Source organism: Arvicanthis niloticus, chromosome 2 (assembly GCF_011762505.2).
Source record: "Arvicanthis niloticus isolate mArvNil1 chromosome 2, mArvNil1.pat.X, whole genome shotgun sequence".
In the NCBI taxonomy this organism is placed as follows: domain Eukaryota; kingdom Metazoa; phylum Chordata; class Mammalia; order Rodentia; family Muridae; genus Arvicanthis; species Arvicanthis niloticus.
This window is the reverse complement of record NC_047659.1, coordinates 22,223,750-22,243,731: the sequence shown is the minus strand read 5'-3', so window position 1 is coordinate 22,243,731 and position 19,982 is coordinate 22,223,750. Positions and strand designations below refer to the sequence as shown.

The window sequence follows — 19,982 nt, the reverse complement described above, 5'->3', positions numbered from 1 at the left end:
GTACTTGCTTTAGAGAATTTTTGCAGGTCTGTGTAGGTGCCATGCATTCCATACATAAGAAGAGGGAGCCATGTGCTGGTATTCCGAGACTGGCATTCTGTGTTCAGTTTCAATGTTAAATGTAAATCTTGTTCCAAACGAAAAATGGCCCCCACAGAGTACTAATTCTGGGGACAGTGGCCATGTGGATGGTCACATATTCTCTAGTCTCCTAGCACACTTGTCTCCAGCCTCCTCGGATTTGAGAGGAAACTTGCTTTTTTTCCAATCTTTAGAGACGTGATTCCACAGACCCTTTCTAGTACCTTCAGCCATTCTCAAAACTCAGTGACTTCAACCAGTTTTGTATTAATCTCTCAGCCAATCAAAGATCACCTGAATAAGGTTCTGTTTAATTACAGCCATTCCCAAATCAGTAAGTTTTCTTCAGGTGTATTTTTTTCCTAGAGTTTTTTTTGTTTGGGGGGATGGGGCAGATTTTGTTTATTTGTTTGACCTATCCATAAAGAATTTCAAATTTGCAGCATTAAAAAAAGTCTCTCAATAATTTTTATTAGAATTTGAAAAGGCACAAATACTAGCCTAAAATTTCTATGTAGTATACCACCTAATAATTTGGCACTGTGAGGTGATTCTATAGTGTTCTTTACATGGGATTGCATAAGTGGTAGGAAATAGTACAGAAGTCAATAACCAAAAAATAAGCCCTACCCAATCCCCATATATAATTCCTATTACCTACGCACAGTCTCTTTGCTGACTGTTTCCAAGACTACAGAATAGATCAGCAAAGTTCTTGGTGTAAGTTTGACCTTTTTTTACATGTGATGTCAACATAAACAACTTGTACCTGTCATTATCTTGGTGATGTTTATCACTATTGTAACATCAACTAAAGTTCCTATTGCCCTTTCCTTCCTTAGTGTGGTTACAAATTTTTCTACATTTCACAAACCTACAGTTACTGTGAAGATGTTTGAATCTGATACGATTATAACAGACACATAACCACTGAAGACTCACGTCTCCCTTTGCCTCTTCCTGTTTCTCCCGTTGACCAGATGCCTTAATTATCATTACAAGTGAGTTAGCAAGTAGATGGCTCACTGGTATATATGGGCATGTAGATGGATGGGTGCATAACTGAATGGAATTGCTTTCCCTTCTACAGGTGTCTGCCCTGATTTCAATTCTAGTGATCTGTCAATTTCCCTGACTGTGTGATGTTTCCGTGCACTGTGTACATTGTGCAGTTCTGTAACTATGCAGACATGGAATAGAACTTCATACTTTCTGCATGCCACCTTGTCACTTGCATCATGTTTTAAATGATGCCATTTGTAAGTGCCAAATCCTGCTAGAGACACAGACTTTGGAGTAGGTGTGAGGTTGTTTCAAAGTGAATGACATGAGAGAACTTAGAGTGATTTTATAGTGGTGACGACCAGTTAGAGTCACTAGCTGTTGACTCAGCTGTCACCTGCTCAGGCAGTCGGGAAGAAGGACTTCAAAAACAGAAGTGGAATCAGCATCCCAGAGCACAGGTGGAAGTGGCTGTGTCACGAGCTTCGCATTCAGAAGGCCTCTGACTTCTGCTTTGACCTCTTCTTTATATATCATAGAGCTTGTAAAGAAAAATCCTTTATGAGTGTGTTAAAACTGAACAACTCAGTGTAACAGAGAGATGATGGCATTTGGAGGGAAAGTCTCAAATTGGTTAAATCCAAATGTCTGAGGTATCATTGAAAAATTAATCTAGAAAGAAAATTGCTGTAGAATGACTTTTACCTGCTTCTTCACCATAATCCAGATGCTATTACTAGAAGCATCCACTCACATCACTTTGTAAACTCTTACTAAAATCCAAGTCAACGGGACCCTGTGGCTTTTGTAGGTTTTGTAGAGTGGGGTGCAGTGGCCAGTTTCTTTTTCCTTCCTCAGCTATCCCAAAGATTTCCCAGGTGGACTAGTAAAAGTTATTTAAGGGTGGCCCTGCTTTGTATTGTCTTTGTTGGCAGTGCAAATAATTAGGTATTTCAGTGGTATTCATTTTAGCATTATTTGTTGGTTAAATAAAAGAAGAAAATGCACACAAAGAGGCAGATGTGAGAGTTGTGTTCAGTTAGGGAGTGCCTCACAGTGCCCAACCCCTGTTGAAGGAAATGGTGTGTCTCCATCTTCTTCAACAGCATGTCTTTCTTTGCTGTCCTTTTTCATTAATTTAGATATGTTTCTAAGATGAGACATGATGTTACTTCTAATTATGGTTACATGCAGTTAATTTCCTTCCTCTTTTCCTAAGCTTGGTGTGAAAGACAGTTTCCTCCCAACGAGTGCAGGGGCACACTGGTTAGTCAGGAGTGGAGGGGATACTGAGGGAGCTGATCTTCCTGTTGCCCTAGCAACACATTTATTTATCAGGGGTTGAAATGACATGAGTTAATATAGCGCATACCTGCTGATCGGCAAACTCCCCTATTTCAGCTGCAGTTGACAATTAAGTCCTGGACAGCTACAGCCAGGGGTTAATGTTCCTCATTAGGAGAACTGGGTCATTACTGGGAAATCAAGGCACTTAAGGCAGCATGGGTAAAATACAAAATTCAGCATCTAGAAGAGTGAGGCTCTTTTATGTTAATTAACCTTATTTTCTAGGTTTAAAAAAAAATCTTACATGAGCATGTCAGTGGATCAATTAATTGAAAAAGCTAGGATACTTTACTCTGAGTTGCCTTCATTTCCTTTGCAAGGATTTCATTATTTTATGGAAAATTCTTATGTCTATATGATGAGTAAAAAGGGTATTAAAATTAAGAAGGGAATCATCATGGAAATCAGTTTTACCACAAGGGAGTGAGCAAATAAAAGCCTTGGCAATGAAAATAAATAAGCTTTGCTAATACCTCACCTACGGAGCTGCGTGTACGCTGGAAGGCTGAGAGTGTTTACAGAGACTCCTTCTCTTCTGTATTAAGCAGCTACAGACTTATTTGACCTTCAGAAACAGAAACTTTGGGAAAGTGATTTTGGTGATTTGAAACATTCTTCTTGCAGAAGGCTGAGTAGCAGTTAAACAGTAACATTTTAGTTCGTAATTGACTTTTTTAAAAAAATACAAGCAAAATTAGATATACTGGTTGAAAGTTTTTTATCAAACTGTCTGAGTGTTTTTTACTTAACATGTTCATAAATAATGTATCAAGACCCTTCTTAAAGCTTTATTTTCTTATTTCTTTAAAGAGTATTTAGGTTGAAAGTGGGATTTTTACAGAGTAAAAAAAGATTTTATGTATGGAATCCTGTTCTGTCCATCTTCATTATTCTACTGCCTTCTCTGAAGCCTCTTCTTGCAAGTTCCTTCACTTCTGGGACTTAATGGACACACACAAAAGCAAAAGGGCCCTCTCTAGTCTTTGTCTCCAGAATACTTAGCCTCTTCAACTCCAAACCAAAATTCCATGCTATAAACTCTTTTTAAGGTAAAAAGCATTGATTGAGCTTACAGACTTGATGTACAATTCTTACTGATGCTCCCTGACTTGAGATGAAAGTGACTGCTGTGCCTCTTAGGTATTATTCACTCCCCAGTCTTTTCCTCTTCCAGTGAAGTCTTCAGATTCTTCTTTAGGAAACGGTCCTCATCACACTTTCTCTTTTTCTTGGGAAGACTGTTGGACCGCATTTTCTAGCCTCTATGTGCAGTGACTGCCTGACCGAATCAACATTTACTCAGGTGATAGAGCCGCTTCTAAGCCTGAACAATAGAAAGCATCCAAAGCCTTCTCCTGTGCTCCACTTCTCCTATCTCCACTTCCTTTCTATCTAGACATAGATGCCACCTGATGATCACAGTGACTCCCTAGTTCTCTAACATTAGATAATGTTGTACAGCATGACCACTTGTCAAATGGCTACCAGCCAGGTATTACAAACAAAGATTTTATGCATGCTCAGCCATTTAATCTGTGATCCTGCCTCAGATGGTCTCACCAGCAGTAATAGTGAACAGCAGAAGCCAGGGTATACCTCAAAGACTCTCCCTGCAGTGGGCAAAGGAAGATTCTATTTAGTGAGATGGGACACCTATTAAGTTAGAAACATGTTCTCGACCTGCAATTGGATATTTCTAACAGGAAGTTGATACCTAAGTGTCATTCAGATGAGAAACAAGGACTGAAGATGGCAATCTCAGAATTATCGGCAAGATATGTACAACTTCTTTAAAGAATTTTTAATATGCTGGATTTTAAATTTAAATTTTAGCTTCCTGATTGTAAACATTGAATTTATCCTAAGTCTAAAGATATCAGTTGTGCCCTCTTACAGTTCTGAGAGAGTCTAGTCCTAGTTGTGATTGCTATTAGCATCATGTCTGAAGACAGGTTACCCACTCTCTCTTGTCAGTTCCTTCTTTAGAGGAAGGGGATAATGTAGCCTGCATTACAGGATTAAAGATGATGCATGAAAATGAGCTAGCACACACAGTTCCAAGACAAGAAAAGAACCCTAATAAACCAGCATTGGCTATTTTTATTAGTGAATTAAGCCGAGTACTTCATTAGCTTCCTCGGGACTGTTGTTCTTGCCTACTATCTCCTATTGGTTAAAATTCATTTTTCTTAACTCTTTTAGAAAAAGAACGATACAGCTAAATAAAGTCATCTTTTTTGTCTCCATTTTCAGCCTACCAAAACAAGTACATACTGTGCAGTAAAATGAAATTAAACTACAGAACAAACACTTCTAAGTGGCTGCCTTGTAAATGAAGTCTATAAAAGGCTACCAAATGTCGCTTCTCATTGTATGACTGTTAGAGTATTACTAAACCTAGATAGAAGGGGGTTTTTTGTTGTTTTTTGAACCTTTTACATCAAGCACTCACACTGTAAATATCACAAATTATTTCCATTTTTAACAAGATGGATGCCATAAGCTTTTGAGTGATAACGATGGTGCCTAGATAGCAAGAAAAGAAATCACATGATTTAAAGATGATCTAGTGGCCTGAAGACATTAACTAAAGACACACACAGCCAGTACTATAAGGAGCTTTCATTTAAGCCAAGTTAGAATAATCATTTAAAACTGTGTTGGCTGGGGTGTAAGAAGAGGGTAGGAATGTGTACTGGCTAGTTGTATGTCAACTTGACACAAGCTAGAGATCACTGACTAAGACAGGATATATATTCTATACTGTGGTTGGAACGTAAACTAGTACAGCCATTATGGAAATCAGGATAAAAGTTCCTCACAAAATTAAAAATAGATTATGTGATCCAACAATCCCATTATTGAGTGTGAATCCAAAGAAAATCCAATCAGTCTATTTATGATAGCCAAGATATGGAATCATCCAGACTGATGGATAAAGAAAATGGAGTATTCATACACCATGGAATACTATTTAGCAAATAAAAATAGAATAGATCCTGACATTTGTGATCAAGTAGGATAAATCTGAAGGACAATATATTAAGGGAAGTAAGCCAGAAACAGAAAAATATATCTCCTCATTCATTCACATGTCAATTCTATAGCAATGGTGTGCTCTAAGCATGCAACCATATGTTAAAATGTCTTGGGACCTGTGATAGCAGTTGCAGAGGACAGATAATGGAGAGGAAACACTCCAGATATGTCAGTACCATTTCACAGTTTACGGGTCTGCAGCAAATGAAAAGGAGGCCCACCTTCTGTCTTGCTGTTCTTGCTTCCCTGAAGTAAGCAGCCTGCTCTACCAGCCAGGAGATCTACATTGCCTCAAGCTCAAAGAGAGACAAAACAAACCTTCTCTCACTTACATTGTTCATGTCTGATATATGTCAGCACCTTGCATCTAACTGACGTATCTTTGAAGCAGAGTAGAGTGGTAGATAGCAGAAGGGGCTGCAGTCCAGACAATCTACCACACAGCAAGATTACAAGTTACAAGTTACGATGCATGCTTGGTAAGTTCAGTGTGGAGATTACATGCTCTTAGCACAGTAGCTCTGAGTGAGGTATTACATTTGTTTATTGGACTTAAGCATTTCAGATTGCATATGCATTTTACAATGCAAGGAAAGCATGCAATTCTGGCTGTCAACTGAAAACTGATTAACAAAACAAAAAATTCAGGTGGAAAAGAGAAACTAACAATGTATAATTTTAACAGCAAGAATGCAGTTTAGACAAATAACCTGGTAAATACATTTCCAGCCATACTTGTTATTCTCACTTGCACATTGCTCTTTTAAAAACTGATAATAATAATAAATGCTTTCATGTATGACATGGTGTGAGTATGCATCATGACTGTGATAGCAAAGTCAAAGGCTTTGTGGCAGGAGGCAGCCAGTTGGAGGTACGGAGCCCTAACAGGCTCAGTCTAGTGGGAGGTCCTAAGGTTGGTTCTCATTGCAGTGGAAGGGAATTATAAGACCTTGGGCCTAGACGGTCTTTTTCCTGTCGCTTGTATACATGGTTCCAGTACACATGTCTTGTCACTGCTACCCAGTCAGTGGCCCAAATGTGAGAGCCCAGAACTATAAGCTAAATTTCATTTTTCTTCTCTTAAAGTTCATTGCCTCTGGTAGTTTGTGGTAGTTACAATAAGCTAATATTATAATAGGGTATAATTTACCTAATTCATATATACAATCCAATGACTTTTTGTAAATTTATAGTTCCCAGGTCATAACATAGATTGTATTTTAGAATATTCCATCAGCTCAGAATAAATCATTTTGCTGCATACTTTACCTGCTCCTAGAAAGTCATGCTTTCATATTATTTTTTAAATTAGCCTTCTCTGAAAATTATATATGAATTGTTTCATATGGACACTCTTGATAGACCTTGCAGTCCAAATTTCTATTTTAGATTTACACACTCCTTGGATTGTTAAATATTTACAGACCTATATACATTTTTTCTTTTCTTGCTTTCCCCTGGATATCCAATAGGAGGAGATGAAAAGGAGGAAGAAGAGGAAGAAGAAGAAGGGAGAAGAGGGGGAGGAGGAGGAGGGAGAAGAGGAAGAAGAAGAGGCAGCTTTGGTTTTTCATGACAGAGTTTCTCTGTGTACCCTTGGCTGTCCTGGAGCTCTCTCTGTAAACCTGGCTGGCCTGAAACTCACAGAGATCCACCTGCCTCTGCCCCCAAGAGCTTGGATTAAAGGCATACAACGCCACCACTGCCTGGGTTCCCTGGACATTCTTAAGAGTTGTTTCCACTGAGTCACTGTTGGTGACAAACTCATTTCTAAGTATTTTTCTCTATTATTAAGGAAATTTTGCCAAGTATAATGTTCTAAGATAAGCCTACATCTTCTCAGATATTTACAAGTTAATTCTCTGTTGTTAAGGGAATTTTGCCAAGTATAATGTTCTAAGATAAGCCTATGTCTTCTCAGATATTTACAAGTTAATTTATCCGGTTCCCTCTGTAGCCACTTTGAAGATTTTTGTCTCTTTGTTAGTCACCTTTACTCTGATGCATCCAGGAGCCTTCCTTTTTCCTTGACTTTCTTTCTCCCCAACTCCATCCATCCTGCCCTTCCTTCCTGTCTCACATGAAATTCCTCAGACAATTGAAGTCATAGGGGTTTTGTCTGTATCAGTTGTGGAAGTCATTGACATTGTGTCTTCAGTAACCACCTCTCCCTCTTTCTGCCTTCTCTCCTGAAAGACCCTGGACCTTGATCTTTTTTCTTACCTCATGATCCTTAACTTTTCATCCACATCCTTGTGTTCTGCCATCTGGTCTTGTTCTCTCAAATTTTCTATTAATTACTCCCTTTGACTAATTTTAATTATTACTTTTGCCCAACTTGCTTTACTTCTGCTTTAAAACTATTAAGTCATTTTTAATATTTCTTTATTCATCGTGTATTTACTTTTTTCTTTGAACACTGGCCACATGTGCTTTTATATTTCATATTTGATAATCCCAGTATCTGAAACTTGTGGGTCTGCTGCCATTTTCCTACTTGGCACGGATGTGGCTTTGATATTTTTCCCCTATGCTTTTTTATTTTAAAGCTTTATTCTTATTTTTAATTAGTCTGGGTTTTGCATGTGTGTATGTATATATGTGCACATGTGTACAGGTGCTCATGGAAACCAGAGATAGGATCTCTTGCAGCTGAAACACAGACAGTTTTGAGCTGCCTAATGTGAACTCAGGTCCTCTGGAAGAGCAGCAAGGACTCTGAACTGTTGACCTGTCTCTGCAGCCCTGCTTGTGCTTTTCATATTTGATGACATGGGATATTCTGCTTAGTGCCTATAAGGATTTCTCAAAGGGAACGTGCATTTGCCTTTCTCCAATGCTAAAATAGTATCTTTCTGTAAGCTGCTTCACACTGAATTCTCACCTCAGGTTATTTGTTAGTTTGGCCACTCAGTGGGCTGATACAAGCCAGGAAACTTATAGAGGACCACTTCATGAAGCTATGGCTTCCATCCTTGTGGCAGTGCCTCCATGCATTCTGTTCCTTCCATCCTCCTCTTCACATGCATAGTAACAACTAGCGGGTCTTAACATGTAGATGTTTTGAAGAATTAAAGACTATGGGGGATGGGAGGGAAAGCCAGTCCTTGTGACATAAGCCTTGAATCCTAGCTAATCAATGAGCTAAGAAGAATGGATGGACCTAGAAAAGATCATATTGAATGAGGTAACCCAGACCCAGAAAGACAAACATCACACATTCTCTTTCTTTTTCTTTTTTAATTTTTTATTGGATATTTTATTTACATTTCAGATGTTATCCCCTTACCCTTCTCCCCCCCTCGCCCAAGAACCCCCTATCCTATCCCCCCTCCTTGTGCTTCTATGAGGATGTGCCCCCCCCTGCACCTCCCCACCCTCGAATTCCCCCACACTGGGCATCTAGCCTTCATGGGACCAAGGATCTCCTCTCCCACCTATGCCCGACAAGGCCATCCTCCCCTACATATACAGCTGGAGTCATGGGTCCCTCCCTTTGTGCTCCCAGGCTGGTGGTTTAGACCCTGGGAGCTCTGGTTGGTTGATATTGTTGCTCTCCTCATGGGGCCACAAACGCTTTCAGCTCCTTCAGTCTTCTCTCTAACTCCTCCATTGGGAACTACTTGATCAGTTCAGTAGTTAGCTGTGAGCATCCGCCTCTGAATATGTCAGACACATTCTCTTTCATCAGAGGTTCTTCTTAACTTCAGTTCTCAGATGCAACTACATATCCTAGAGTCACTGTAAAAACCAAGAAAGAAAACAAGGTCCATTGCTGAGGTAGGGGTCAGGCACTATACAGAGGAAAATAGCAAGATAGACGTGATCTGAACAGGGAAATGGGAAAAATGGGCCCTAATTAGGGAAAAAGAGGGAGACAGATACAGAAGAAGGATGAGGTAAAATAAAAGTAAGAAATATAAAATTCAACAACTATTACTACCTTTTAAAAAACTATGACATGCTAAGTCTGTGTATAAATATACAAATATAGTTTAAATTAAATTTTCTCATCTGAGTTGTCCATGCTGCCTCCAAGAAAAGACCACCCAACTAAAACACTAACAGGATTATGAGAATCTCTGTTTTGAGTTGTTTGCCAGGATTGTCCAAGAAACACTAAAAACCTACAAGTGATTACTATTGCCCATGGTTGCCCTCCAACATGGAACATGCATTCCCGTTGAACTTGCCATACACTTCAGGCACCAGGCCCAGAACCCTGAGCTGGATCTTATCTGAAAACCTCTTTCCTAAGAAACCATTCATTGTACCAGAAGAAGCTATTCAAGCTTTCAAAGAAGGGAAACAACTACCAGTCTTACCCAACTACTAGGCCTAACAAACCACAACAGCAGCAGTCAGCATGGCACAGTAACCCTAAGGGATGGGTCATGACATGCCTGCCTTGGCAATAATCAACAGCTCTCTAATTGGACATAACACCCACTTAACAAACAAAAATTATGCCTGGTACTAGAAACCTAGCCAACTACCAAGGACTAGTAAAGACCTGGATCTTGGTGAAAAACCTACAACTACCACTTTACTAAATCAGCATAATCCATAACTGCATTCTGAATACTTGTTTTTATATCTGTAGATATGTGTAATCCTCATGATGTCCACAGGGGTGTCAGCAAAGCAGTTATTTTTCTGGGATCTAGTAGCAAAGGAAGAGAACTATCTCCTCATTGGTGTTTATCTGATCAGTGTTCAGTGAATCTCTACCTGTGAGAATCTCCATTCATACACTCTGCATCCCCAGCCAAGAGTCTGGTGGATGTCTCTATATTTTGTGGCTTAGGTAGTAAGAACAGTGTTAATGAAACAGGACTTTGTATTACTCTCCAAAACTTATTTTAGACCTGTCTCAGAAAAAAAAGACTGCCTTCCTCTCTGCATGTCTATCAAATAATCTTACCTAAGGGCAGAAACTATACAATGTTCTTACTCCTATTCCTGGCAGGCAGAGTGGATTTGGAAGTAGGGAATAACAGTGGAGTGGAACGTAAACATACTGGTTATAATACTTCCCTTTTTCATTATTTATTCTTTATTTTCTCTGTGCCTATAATGCTTTTTGTATGCATTTTAATTTTTCATAGAATATATTTTGAACTGGGGTAAAGAAAAGGACTATGATTGATTACTACTTGTAATAACCTTCTACATATGTCAGTATGGCTTCTTTTTTGCTACCTGCTCCAGAGAACTCCAAGATTATCTCAATTCAAAATAAATGAAACCCCAAAAGAAGAAACAACTATTTATCCCAGGAAGTCAGTCAATACTTCATAGAAGATATGAACAGCATTGAGAAAAGGATTCCATAGATATATATGATTCCCAGCTCCTGAGTCATTCATGTTGCAAGAAAAAGCAGAGAACTGATTTGAATGTGAACCTGTGTTCAAGAAGCTCAGAAAAACTGCCAAACCACAAAGGTTTTGTTTTCATTCATGATGCTGAACTCAGGATGTAAATTTACGAAATCTCCCCATCCACAATGACAAGCCAACTGGTATTGTCATTGTGCTGGTCTTATTAAGTTGGTCATATTATTGTGATTTCTTGAGTATAGCTATCCTATCTATATGATATACTCTATATGAGTATAGAGAAGTCACTGTCTACTAGCAGATGCCCCTGGTCCTCTGACCCTTACACTCTTTGTACCCATTCTACTGCAATGTTTTCTATGTCTTAAGGAATATAGGGGTTGTATTGTAGATGTATGGATTAGGGCTGGTTCAGTTCTTCTTTGCATTTTGACTGTGGATTTAAGTAATGGTCTCCATATGCTACAAAAAGTAGCTTCTTTGAAGGGTGAAAGCTACACTTATCAGCAAATATCTGGATAAGTATTTAAAATGCAGTTAGAGAACATACTGGCTTGAGAAAATGGCAATAGTAGGTATTTCTCTAGAGTCCATAGCCTCATAAACTAGTACTGGAATAAATTTATAGTTCTCAGCATGAATTCCCTCCTGTAGAGCAGTCCTTATGTCCAATTAGATGACTATTGGTTACTCCGAGCATGTAAGTGCCACTATTACACCTTTAGGAATATCTTGCCATTCTGGTTGTTAATAAGGTTTGTAGACTTCACATCTGGGTAGGACTATTGATTACTTTTCTCCCTTGGCTGCTTGCATGGCACCTTCAGATACTATAAAAACTAGTCTTTAGGCAGAAGACTTCTAGATCAACTTTTCTAAGTCCAAGAGCTCTTCACCAATCTTCACCAATAGGCTCTTACCTTCAAGTTCTAGGAGGCAACCAAGAGCAACAGCAACAGTCTATATTGTTCTCAGAGTCTCTAGGACTCCCGTGACCAACATCTGGAAGGAAGGCTTCCCATGCCTGGTGCTAGGCATTTTGTTAGTCTGTGGCACTTAGGAGGAGCTTTATCACCCCAAATGGGATGACTTCATTCTATATACATATGTATGCATACATATATATGCAAACACACACACACAGCATTTTTAAGGAAGGATAAAATAATGCATTGCATTTTCTAACATCTTTAGTGTTACTCATCCTTCCCCCGTTAAAATGCCCAGATACCTTTCCCCATTTGTCCTCTCATTCATGCTCTATTGTCCCCATCTCTAGGACTCCTCCTCCCATGGTCCCTTTTTATGTTCCTGGCTTCTGTGGCAACTCTACATTATATATTTACATCTAGAGATTGAGGACTGAGATTCATAAATGAGACATGCTTCTCTGTCTTTCTGGGTCTGGGTTACCTCACTCAGTATAATATTTTCTAGTTCAATCCATTTACCTACTAATGACATTATGTCATTTTTCTTTACAGCTAAGTAGAATTCCATTGTATATATGCACCACATTTTCATTATCCATTCATTGTTGACTCTTACAGAGCCCTACTTCTACATAAAAGCCATAAGCAATTAATGACTGCTGAAAGAAGATTCAGTCTTCTCCGGGGATGAGCCCCTGATAGATTATCTACTCACAAGTGGTCAGCCACATATCCATATAAGCAGCACTAAATGGATTCATCAAGTTGTATTTATATGTGTGAATATATGTGACCATAATATAGAAAAGGTCAAGAATTTGAAAGAAAGTGAGGAGACCACAGGAGTGGGTAGGGAAAAAACATATAGAAATGATGAAAATACAGTAGTCATGAAATTCCCCCCAAAATTTAATTAAATTAAAAAGTAAAATCACTCCCATGCACACAGAAAGATGCAGGGCCTGGAGCTGTACCTGGGCTGTAGTGAACTTCTTATATGAGCTTGGGACTCCCAGGCCCTACCCTGCTCTAAAGAGTACAGGCCTCAAGCCACTGTCAGAGCCTGCTGAACTGGAAGCTGTGTGAAATGGCTAACCTGGGATGAGTGCCATCCTCATTGTGAACACTACCCTCGAGCAGTTATGTGGGTAAAGGGTTTTCTGGCTCTCTCTGTCATAGTTGTACACGTTTCTCACACCCCCTGGCATGTGCTTTGATGTCACAACCCAGATGCCCAAAGCATCCATTTGCAAGGTCACACAGTTTCTACTTTCCTGCATACTCATTCAGAATTTTCCCCTCTTAACTATCTGAACATACTTTCTCTTTGACATCTCTTCCAGTGCTTTAGTCCCAAAAGAATAGAAGATGCATCTTTAGACTAAACCTCACAATGGTGTTAGTTCTTCCTAGTATCTTAATATTAGCTCCCCAGAGATTTGTATAGTCAGAAGAAACTTTCTTTCTTAGCTCCTTTTACAAAGTAAATCTGTAAAATGGACTTTTCACTTACTGTCTAGTAACATCATGTCTTGTTTAGGACTTAGCTTCTGTGACCACAGTACCTCACACTGTGAGGACGTGAGAGAAGCTCCGCCTTAAGGAATTTCAGGCATTGTGCCTGTAACAGGTGTGATGACAGACTCCCTTCTGATCTGTAAAGCGCAGCACAGGGCAGAGCAGCCTTTGAATTGACTAGAGTCTGCAGTTCTTTGAGGTGGACTTGCTTGTATCCTAGCATCTTGCTCAAAGCCTGTCTGAGAGAGGGTGCCTAGTTGTTCTTCACCAAAGCAATTCCTTAATTTAGACAAGACCACACTTGTCTCAGGGCCAAAAGTAAGGTACAAGATTCTGTTCTTCATGACTATTAGACTCTCAATTGTATAGCAAAAGCAATGCCACTTAAATGGAGCCTAGAATTAACTGATGTGTTTTGTCTTCAATCATTCAGAAAATCAGATGGATCTGCCTGGCATCCTTCTGAAGAGCAATTAATACTCAACTAAAGCACTCAGCCAGAGGCACTTATTACTTATGAGTTTTATAAGTAATATGAACCCAGTGATTTCATCTAAATAGTTAAAATTGTACTTTAGCATAATATGTCCAAACTGTGAAATTTACTAACAAATACTTGAGTTTTAACTTTAAAAACTGTCAGTAAATATGCAAAAAGTATGAAAATGTGAAACAAAACTGGAATGAATACTGAAGTAATTTATAACAATAAAGACAAAAGGTAATTCTTCAATTGTACTTCACAGATTCACATCCTGTACAGATATGCATTGTACTTTTCCTAATTAAAGTAGTATCATATCTCGACGTCCATTTAATGTCAAATCTTTATGTCAAATTTAATCACATAGAAAGTATGCTACAAATTCCACTTTTAAAAAAAGAAAGAAAGAGGGAGCAAGAGGGAGGTAAGAAGGACAGAAGGACAGATGGACCTACAGACAGACAGACAGACATTTCCAGGGCCTAGCAAGATGGCTGTACAGATAATGATGCTTGCCAGTAAGCATAGTTGACTTAATTCTGTCTCAGGCATTAACATGATAAAAGGAGAGAAGTGACTCCTGAAGGTTATTATCTGACCTTCACATGCTATGTATCCCTCACAACCAAGCTGGGCACAGGAAAAAGAACACTAGCAACCATGCTGGTGCTTACCAAGGGAGCCCAGGCCTTATCCTTGGAGAACATGGGCCAGCTCTCATTCTCACCTGCACTTATTTGATCTTTAAGCAGCCTCTCCAGCTGTTGTGTAGTTTTCCAGGTTTATATCTCCCAACGGTGCTTGTACATGGTTTTCAGTTCTGCTGTTGTCTTGGATAGTTTCGAAGAAGTGAAGGGAAGACATGACAATCTGGTCCCTCAGCTTCACTTGCAGATCTTATAGAGCTTGGTAAGGTGTCACATGGGAAGGCTTGAGAGTCTTAATTGCACAGTTAAATAAAATTTGGCATTTGGATTAGTTATTGATTACTAACGTGAGGGTGACTGGGCTAATAGTGGCTTGAATGTCTCCACTTATGCTAACATTTGACAGGATTGGCATACAGCCTTGAGAAGAACATTTTGGTGTGAACTCCTGCCTCATGCACAAGCACAAATTTTACATTAAGTTGTATTTGCATTTTCATACTGAAAATAAAATTTTGAGTTATTTTCATAAGAGTTGTGACTCTTTAAGACAGAACAGGCTGGTACTTCAGATGGATGTTTTTAGTCCTGCTTCCATGTTTTATTATGTTTCCATGTCTTATTACAGCATTACATACATATAGTATTAATGATCAATTAAAAATATAACAAACATGTTTTTTCCAATATGATAATTAATAAACATAACTACAAGATCTTTAAGTCTCCAGTTTCTAACTAATGACTGACAAGAAGATGATGAAGATGATGGTGGTGATAAAAGAGTAGACATTCTTTATTACATGTGTTTACTGTTTACCAGGCACTGTGAATTCTCCCTTCACACATCATCTCCCTGAATGCCCTCAGGAAGCTGTGGACTGGGTGTTTTAGACATATTGTTGTAGAGAAGGAAATTAAGTTTCAGCTTGTCCTGGAATGCTGCTACTAAATATCAGAACTAAGACTCTAACTGGCTTTCTATGGGGCTACAAACTCCAGATCTGATGAAAATGTGCATTTAAGATAATTGGGGGCTGGGAAGATGGCTCAATGGATAAGAGTGGTTATTTTGCAAGCATGAAGACCTCAGAACCCACATAAAAAGTTAGGTATACCCACACATGACTATAACCCTAGCATTTTGGTGCAGAGCTAGGTACATCCTGGGCATTCACAGACCAGTCTTCCTCGCTGTAATGATGAACTTTCAGTACAGTAAATGACCTTTTCTCAAGGCCATGAGAAAGAGAATAATAGAGGAAGGCAGCAGAAGTTCTCCTCTGCCCTCAACAAGCATGTCCATAGTGTGCACACCCATACTCTATCGCATATGCAGTACACTCGCACACAAATTATATTAAAAATAAAGGATAATCATCCATGACTTTTTGATTGATTAGCTCTTAATAGCTTCCTGTTTCCTTTGGGGGGATTTATGTGTATCTCTAAAGCAATTTTTTTAATGGTCTGTCATGAAGTTCACCATCTTCCTTTGCTACTTAGTCTTCACTACAACTATAGCACTGTGGTCGGTGGCCACAGTTAGTAGGTACGTTTAATTAGTGTGCACTTTTGTTTACCAGAATTCTTATTGGGAAAGAAACTTGTCTTGGGTGATAGAATTCATTTATAGCATTTAATGCTATTTTAATATTCAAAATCTCCTTATTCTTTCCCTGTAAATGAGAGTCTTCTTTTGGAATATAATTAACTCTATGACTTTAGTAATAAGCAACAGAAGACTGAGGTTGGCCCTAGCCTCTTTTATGACATTATAGGAGGGATGCGTAGAGCAATGCGAGTTTACTTTGTTTAAGAGAACAGGAAAGGAAACTGAAGAACATTTAAATCCTGGCTCTGAGATGCAAGCACAGCATGTGCAGCAGCAGGAGTCATCATGAACTGGTCTAATGGAACACAGGTCTGAATCACTGCCATGACACTCTGGCTTGCATAGTACTCACTGCTAAGTGAGGGAGGACATCTCTTCTGTGAGATTGCCATCAACCAAGAAACAAAGCAGTTTCTTTCTACCTGGAAAACGATGAAGGAAACGTTGAGCTCTGGCAGTTTTTTCCTCCACTGGAGTGACTTCTTATTTAGCACCCTGTCCATTTCTGTTTTAACATTGTTAGACTGGGTTTTCTCCTGAAATTAAGATTCTTCCCCATATAACTGAAGACCTTGTCTTTAGTAATAATTATAAAATGTTCACAGCTGAATATGAAAATGTGTTATTAAGAGGTGAAATCAATTTGTCAAGAGGAATGTAATAATTCCAAACCAAATTTAATTGTCTATTTAAAACAAAACAAAAACATGATCCTTCATGTTGTTTGGTGGACTAGTCTTTCCAAACTATTAAAGATAGATACACAGCTAGCCATCAGCCAGAGTACAGCCATCATTCATCTGTTCATTTTAAACTCTCTTTTAAGTGCCTAACAATGGATGGTGTTTCTATATGTGGGGATTTCAGACCATTACAAGGGTACTGCATACAGATAAATAGCAGGCAGCATAAAAGGTCACATTCATGAAATCATCTGTAGTAAACCCTTGTTAGTGCAGAAGTCAGAGTGAGAGGGAATTTCTCGGGATAAATACAAGAAACAATAAAGTCAAAGTCAAGGGCAGAAGCAGTGGACACAAAGATGATGAAGACAACAAAAACATCTATTCCTTATGAGAGAACTTTAGGCAAGAGATCATAGTGTGAAATGAGGACAGAGAGAGTGCAGCAAATAGGAGCCATAGAGACACATGAATACTTGTTGGGACACCTTGATTTCAACGTAATAGAATTTAAGCCATAGCCATTTTAGAGAAGAGACAGAAAGGTGTGCTGTGTTGAAGAGAATGATATAATATAGTCATATTTTAGAAACAGCTTAGAAGAGTAAGTCTCTGAAACTCTTTGCCCTTAAGGTACAGAGGTTAACATTTACTATAAATATGGAGATGAGCAAGCAGACTTGAAATTTCCTGAAAAAGAAAAGAGAGCTTGATTATTAATAAACTGACCAGTAAGATTGGTTGTCAACTTTCTTATGGCCTAGAAAATATTGAGTATGGGATGACATGCTGATTCCAGAGGCAAGATTGATCATTATTGCAGTGGGATGGGTTTTAAGGGGTGTGATTTTGTGTGGGGGGGGGGGTTGTTTGTTAGTTCATTTGTTTGTTTTTAAGGATTCTAACTGTTTTTGGGAAAGTGAAATGTAGCTTGTGCAGAGAATCTGGCTCTAGAAGCACTAAAACACTTACTCTAGTTGAGAGGGGTAGAAGGTTTAGACTTACAGAGAATCTAGACAGTGTCAATTCACTCTACTATCTTTCTCAATAATGTGAAAACTACTATGCTAAACCATGGATGATAACATAATGACAACATTGCCATGACCTCTACTCTTAAGGAACTCACAACATAGGAGATAGAACCTTACAAGAAAGTAAGTCCCAGAGGTAGACAGGTAGGTACAAGTGACCAGAGTGTCCTTGGTGAAGGACTCTGCAGCTGCACATTTGTAGAGTAGAAGAAAGTGCATAATTTGGGAAAAGTGAAATTCAAGAACTATAAGAAATAGGTATCACTTTCATTATTGCATGGAATGATTAAACACTGAAAGCAATTTAATGTCAAATATTAGAATTAGCTAATGAAAAGTTAAACTGTTATATAATCATTTTAAATATGATATGCTTTATGTGTTAGTGTAGATAGACAGTAAGATGCAACATGCAGAATAATAGACATTAACCTCATAAATGAGAAGGGTAGATATTAAATACCTTTATACAGGCATGTTTGATTATACACAGGAAGGGTCTGGAGCTAACTCACTGAACATAATACTGCTGGTATTAGCAGCTCTTATACAGAGGGACCAGGAAAGGGAAGCTTGTATCTCTGAATTATTTCTGTTTTGTTACAATGAGTATACACTTTTCTTTTATTGAAAATTTAATTATAGATGTTCATGCAGATATAAAAATAATAGGATCTTATTCTGTTGGCTCACATGTCTTATCATCTCATCTCACCCTCTAAGACTTTAAATTCACTTGTAATGTTTAGTCTGTTTTCTTCCTGTTGATACTGGTTAAATTCAGTCAGTCCCTAGATCACTAATTCAAGCTCCTATGGAATGGACCTCTCTCACTATTTAGACCATACAGTAAGCTTTTAGGTTGTTTGTTCCTGTCATTATATATTTTCAGCACCATCATCTCCGTTGAGAATTACTTAGATAGTTACCATGTATACTGAGTTTAAGCCAGGAAGCCAGGGTAAAACAGGAAGTCATCTTATTTCTATTCAAGAGGGAAAAAAACAATTCTCAAAGACAATCAAAAAATTTCCTAGACTAGATCCTGGGAGAAATGTCTAACTGGAAAGGATGGACACAGTGGTATTAGTTCTTGGTAATACTATCAGCCAGTTGCAAACATATTCCCTGCATGTAATTTAGAGCAAAATAATGTGTAAATCCCAAAGAAAATATAATTGATTGGTCACTACATTTGAGGAAACATGGCAAGACTTAGTAATAAACTAGGGAGACGAAAATTTTATTGTGTAGAGCCTTCCAGATCTAAGGAAGTAGCCATACTAATGGTATTGAGATGGAACAGAATGGGACAATGACTGCTGAAGTAATGCCCTCCAGGGGGGAGGCTGACATAGTTATCAACACTATGGCCAACCAGTTTGTTGTAGGATGTTTGTCCTTGAACTTCCTGACCAGATTGTAGAGAAAAAGTTCACTAGCAAGTCAAACCAGCTATACAAAAAGTACTTATGTCACCTACAGGAAATAAAAGAAACTCTGGGGGTAGTCAAGTTTCTAGCAATGGGGAACTTCTCAAGGAAATCATTAGGGACCTAATGAGAAAAAAATATTGAGGATAGTTCAGTCAGATGGAAGGAACAGGAAGATGTAACACAGACAAGGGTGCTAGACTTTAGTGACAACAGAGAATTTGGAGGTCAAGCCAGGGTCCTTTCAGTTGGCAAAGGTATCTGATAGGAAAACACATAGCAAACTACAGAGACCTGGAGACTAGGAAGCACTCTCATCCAGGAAAAGGGCTCAGAAAAACCCAGGTAAAGAGAGGAATGTAGCTACCACAAAAGATAAGCTGACCTGTGAAGAGTCACTTATAAACACTACATTGTAGAAAGCTCTCTTGCTAATAAGAAAAAGACATTTCAAAGACAGCAAACACTGTGGTGCAGAACCAGGATCACCAGCCAAAGCTGAATTGAGAATACATTTCTACCAAGTACTACTAGCCTAGATTTCCATGACAGGACCTCTTTGTTACTGAAAAGACAAACAATATATCAATATGCAAATAGCATGAAACTCTGATATCTGTGAATTCAAATTTTATTTTTTAATTGCATTTCTTTCCAATGGCATATTTCAATGTGTTAATAGATGTCTCATATAGCCCAGGACTCTATCTTCCATTTACTACTTGCAAATCAGAGCACTGCTCATGTACACTCTATAAGCAGCTTCGTGGTCTTTCCCCTGACATTCATTGAGATCATGCTTTGACTTAGAAATACAGCTTG

The 19,982-nt window shown here is 38.6% G+C and overlaps 1 protein-coding gene and 1 long non-coding RNA gene across 15 annotated transcripts in view; one reads left to right on the top strand and one right to left on the bottom strand.

Annotated features, from left to right (window-relative positions):
• The window catches only part of Qtman (queuosine-tRNA mannosyltransferase), a 345,771-nt gene that overhangs the window by 290,517 nt on the left and 35,272 nt on the right, over window positions 1-19,982 (top strand). The window lies entirely within an intron of this gene.
• The window catches only part of LOC143441299 (uncharacterized), a 30,350-nt gene continuing 18,939 nt past the window's right edge, over window positions 8,572-19,982 (bottom strand). Inside the window, exon 3 of one of the 2 annotated variants that reach the window (XR_013108572.1) lies at window positions 8,572-9,213. This is a non-coding gene — a long non-coding RNA (uncharacterized LOC143441299). Of the gene's footprint in view, window positions 9,214-14,602; window positions 14,688-19,982 lie in introns of those variants that run through there. The other variant, XR_013108573.1, reaches the window with a different exon arrangement.